Raw genomic sequence first — 6,000 nt, 5'->3', positions numbered from 1 at the left:
TAATGTGACATAAATGACGCCTGGACAAAATAAGGTGAAGTTAGCAACTAAAACAGTTTCAATCAACAAAATTCCATTAAGGGAGAGGTTAATATTTTTAAAAGGCGCTTAGTAAATTTAACAGAGGATGACTTCCAGCGGATGCTGGAATGCTACCTCTGTTTAAAATTATTTCAAAATATTTTATTCTATGTATAATTCCTAGCCCTAAGATTTAATTGCCTAGACGGCAACCCTGTCAGCCCTAGGCAAAGTCGTTACAAATTTATAAGAGTAGTATCGTAGTATGTTTCCATATGTTGCCATAAGAGCACACAATAAAGAACGTGTGAAGAGATTTCTTTTACCTATAGTTATTTCTTCACCCTATCGAACAACTATTTACCACCACGATTAACCAGCGAACAGTCAATTTAAACAACCTCCTAACCCTCTTATCTATGGCTACCTCTTGGTCAGCTGTCCAGCCGCTGAGGTCGGCTGAATGCACCCATTATAATTATAAACATTCAGTTTTATGTCATTTGTCCCAAAATTATCTTCAAATACATTAGTTAAATCTGTAATAAAATATTATGATTTAGTATAATTTTTATTATAAGTAATCAATACGTTTCACTATATTCACTTATGACTATAATATTAAAATGTCACAAGAAAATAGCTTCAGAACAAATATTCATAAATGATGTGTGTGATGATTGGAGACCGAACATATATGCACTAAAATTAACGAAATATGCGCATATATATATGCACACATTTTTTCAAATATATGCATATTTTATTTAGATATGCAATACTTTTTACACATATTAATTATATAAATAAATTACAAACAAATATTCTGCTTCAAAAAAAACTTTTATTAGAATTCCTTTAACTCCGTCTATGATGTGTTTAAATAAACAAACTTTTCAGAAACTGTGTTAAACTTCACATTGGTCTCAATAAAATAATTTTTAAATTATAATATAATAAATAATAAACAAAATTTTATTTTCGTAAATAATTATTCATATCCTTTAATATTTTATTAATTCAATCATATTTATAATAAAATGTTATATACTTATTCTGTGCTATTCCGTTCAAATATTTTATCGTTATTTGAAATCCTACTCCTATATGCAGGCAATTTATAATACATATATAATCTTATACTTCGGAACTGTTTGGAACCAATTATTTATTTGGATCGCTTATAGAAGAGCTCAACAAATATAAACGGTCAGCCTGATCAAGAGAAGCATGGAGAACGGTAAAAAAACCTGAGGATAAAAAGAAAAGAAACGAGTAGAATAGGTTTAGAGAATAAAAAACAGTAGATACACGAAAAGAAGTTAAATTAGCAACTCTGAATCAAAATGACTGCCCTTTGTGACACCAACTACGGTATAAAAGGATCACAGCTTTAAAAGCTTATGAATCTGCACACTGCAATGTTTTTGATGGAATCTTAACTCAGTCCATATTGGGGCAAGTAAATTGAGGAACACGGAGACTATAAAAAGGGGTAGATCCTTGGAAAGTCAGGTTTTAAAGAAAATAGAAAAGATATTCTCATCTCCTATTTTAAGATACTCTGTCTTTGACATATTCATATTGAGGCCCCATCTTTCATATTCTTTCTTTAGTTTTCTAAACATGTAGGCCATGTCTTCCTCATCATTCGCTACGACTACCTGATCATCTGCGAAAAATAAAGTTGTTAGACATTTACCATTCGCCTACGTCTATTCCCATTCTGGATACTTGTTCCCTCCGCTGCTCTAGCGATGATTGAATATATATTTTAAATAAGGTTGGAGATAGACATTAAGCCCCTTTGTTATTAGAAATGATTCAGATATAAAGTTTCCTTCTTTAACGACACTTGAATTTTTGTATATATTTGCGATAGCATCCACATACTCTCTACTGAGATCTACTTTCGTCAATGTTTGAAACAGTCTTTTCAAAGGTACAGGTAGATTCCTTGCGTTCCGTTTTTCGATAACCTGCGGTAGCACTAATATACCATCAGTGCACGATCTTTCCGCACGAAATCCATTTTGTTCTTCTATGTATTCGTATTCTGATTCTATTTTTTCTTTTATTATTCGACCGTACAACCTCCCCACTGAGCTGATAACAGTTATTCCCTTATAATGCATTTATTCATTTATAGTTTCTTGAATATTGAGCTGATTTATCCAACATCCCAATTATATGTTGTCCTTTTAAGCATTTATTAAACAGTTGAACCAACATCTTATGTAATATTTTTGGTCCATACTTTACCAACTCAACTTAGAAAATAAACATTTAAATTTTGTGTATTCTCGTTCGAAGATACTTAAACGCAAAACACTAAGTGCTTATAGGAATTGTTTTTCGGATGTTTGGAAGACGTGTTAAAACCTTTTTCTTCTTCTCCTCTTGTTCTTCGTTTGCCTCATCCTTTAAGGACATTGCAGCAAAGAGTTCTATTATTGTTTTTTTCACTCCACTGCTTTAAATTTTTCAACCAGTACGTGTGTCGTCTCCTCGGTCCTCTTTTTTCTTCCACTTTCCCTTGTATAACCAATCGCATCAACTCATATTCTTCATTTCTTAGTAGCTGACCAAAGTAGCTCATTTTTCTTTCCTTTATAGTGTTGAGTAATTCTTTTTCTTTTTTCACCTTTCTTAATGTTTCTGTATTTGTTGCGTGTTGTGTTCATGATATTTTCCACATTCTTCGATAACACTATATCTCAAGGCTGGCAAATACAGATATTGCCAAATATGGACAAGCAGTGAAGGGCTATTGGCTTCAGTAGGACTCCTTGTGTCTGCGAGATGACGTCATCACTCGTAAATGAGAGAGAGTCCAGATGGAATAAGAGCAGTGTTGCAAGAGCAATATTGTGAATCAGGTCAAAGTTCACAAAGTGTTGTATGGCCAATAGAAGAAGAAGAACATGACTTAAATATAAAAATAAACGTTTTCATCAACGTTTCGATGTTTCGATTGTCAGCTATTGTCGAAATGTATAATAATCAAAAACAATTTTTCCTGTTTTATTATCTTATTATTAAACTTCTTTTACCAAAATATACTATTCGAGTTTATAACCAACTCAAAATAATTTATTCCTATTAATTAATATCGATGGATATGCTGATCACAAAAGTTAAACTGTATCAAATATGTACCAAACAAAGTTATTAACTTTATATAAATAGTGTCTCCCATTAATCATCATCTAATGCAACCTAAATTGTCGAACGAAACACATGTATTCATAATAATCTGATCAATTATTAATCGATCTTATCTAGATCAACAACAATATGTTATTATATTTATTTTACAAAAAAATATTTGTATCTTTATAATATAGGTATCTTAATAGCAAGTGTGCTAGACTTATTAAATAAAAAAAACACACACACACACAGCAATCTTGGAAGGACAACAACTATGTCGACAAGAATAATAGAAAAGAAGTTTAGAATAGCAATAGAACCGTAACAAAACAAAAGAAACGAAAATATTAGAAAAAATATAGGAGTTTGTAACATAAACGCATTTAGTAATGTGAGAGACCTTCTAAAATATGAGTGGTGTAAAATCAAAGGCGGCAATCTCCACTTTTTCTTGTTTTGAGTTAACCTTCCTACTCTCCCGAAGTAAATGTTATATTCTTTGTCTATGGGTACAGGTGGACCCAGTGGATAAAACTCATACCTGTTGTGAATTAAATTCCAATTTTTTTTTATTACTTCGTAGAAGCTTTTGTAGTTTCATGTTATCGATGTATCAAAAACTAATAACATTTTTTTTGTAATAAAAAATATAATAAAACTTTATATTCAATTAAAATTATATATTTATTCAATGCAACTTTTACAAAAGCTATTTGAATGATGAGGACAAATAAACCTCTTACATGCTTGACATCTTGTACGAGTTTTTTTCTATCTTTTTCCCATTCGCAGTCTTTACACCTTCCACGTTTTGGACTTTCATTTGTATTTCCACTTGTTCCAGCTACTGCATGTAAATTTATTTGGATTTTTTGTGGAACGTTTATTGTCATTCGGGTAGTTCGGCATTTTTCTGTTAAATTATATGCCAATTCTTCTATATAAAGCCTTCTTTTATGTAGTTTATTCCTATTATATTGAGGATTTACATGCATATATAACACATAGGCGTTAATTACCGCCAAATCTACAATATTATAAAATAAGCAAAGTGGCCACCTAGTTCCTCTTTTGCAGGTATAAGCTGACGCTAATTTATCTATTTTATCTACACCTCCTTTGGTTCTATTGCATTCTAAAATAATGTCTGGTTTCTTATGCTCTTGCAATGACACTTGGTCATCTAAATGCATCGAGGACAAAAGAATAACAGATTTAACCTTTTTAGGACTATATGAAACTAAAGTCATATTCTTCTGAAACTCAAAATTGATGATAGTGCTTCTTTACTTTTATTTGGTAGAAATTCAATTGGAATAAAAGTTCTGTTCTTTTGTAATGCTCCAATTAGTGTTAGTTTACGTTTTAATAATTCAGTCGCTAAATGGTAGTCAGTAAAAAAATTATCCGTGGTTATGTTTCGCCCAGAATTCTGAACACCTTTTATAAGTCGTAAAACCACATTTCCGCCCTGATGTACGTCACGGGGCTGATTTTCTGCTTTTTTGTATACACTTCTGCACAATACACATGCGCAGTTTTGACATCAGATAAAAGCCATAATTTAATTCCATATTTCCCACGTGGTTTTGTTGGAATATACTGTCTGAACATATATACCTCTAAATGGTACAAGTTGTTCGTCGACAGTGAGGCTTTCATATGGAACAAACATTTTGGGAAGTTGTGCTACAAATAAATCAAAAAAACTTCTAATTGGAGCTAACTTGTCGTGCCTCCGTCGAATAGGTCTATCCTCTTTATTATCAAATTGCAAAAAGCGGCTGATGTTACAAAATCGTTTCAGAGACATAGTAGCTCTAAAAATGGGCCTACCATCAGAATTGCTCCAAAGTTCCTTCAGAGATTCTCCGACACCTTTATGAACACCAGCCAGAAGAAGTAAACCTTGAATAAAAATGCAAAATTTCAAGTTAATTTATTTTATAACTGTAAAGAAAATATTTACCTATAAAAGCTTCTAACTCTTCCAGTGATATTTCTTTTACAGTTAATATTTTTACATTACATATGCGACCACGTTTTCCATTACATATGGTGGGACCTGGCACAGGATTTAGTATATTGATGGATCTAAACAATATACAATCTACAAATTTAGTAAAAAAATATGTGTACCACTTGAGCCACCACTTACCTTATACGTGACTGAGGTGGTGGATATTTGTTCCAAACTGTCCCATCGCGAGCAGTTAATTTTAAATCTTCTGGTTCATTCTATTTCATTTTCCAAATTTTCGCTTTCATCTTTGTCATCATCAACCGTAGAAACATGATCTTCTTCAGAAAATTCTTTATCTACTAACTCTTCATCACTAGTGACGTTTTCTAAATTGGTAGATTCATCTTCATTTTCTGAGTCTTCTTCAAGGATTTTTCGTAATTCCTCTTCCGTGAGTCCTCTCCTGGAGCTCATCTTTCAGCAAGCGCTTATTATTCTGTTTTTTACAAATGATTGTACACCACACTCTCAACTCTAAACTTCAAGCGATCAAGTTTGGTACAACGTTAAAAATTCTCGACAAACGCTTCCGAAAATAGAAACCATAAAATCTAATCACCCTTCTCAGAAAAATAAACAAGACTAACATCATGTAAATTTGGAAACACTTCTGGGTACAAGTGGACCCATAAACAACAAATGTGTTTCTTTTCAAAGAAAACCAAACTGATATTTAAAAACGCAAATACGTTAAATTGTATATAAACGTTATCTTAAGGATATCATGAAACGTCACGTCTCAAATTTACGATATAATAAATATATAAACCTTTGAATTTTACTACTGGGTCCAGGCGTACCCA

This window comes from Diabrotica undecimpunctata, chromosome 7 (assembly GCF_040954645.1).
Source record: "Diabrotica undecimpunctata isolate CICGRU chromosome 7, icDiaUnde3, whole genome shotgun sequence".
Taxonomy (NCBI): Eukaryota; Metazoa; Arthropoda; class Insecta; order Coleoptera; family Chrysomelidae; genus Diabrotica; species Diabrotica undecimpunctata.
Note: the sequence above shows the minus strand (reverse complement) of the source record.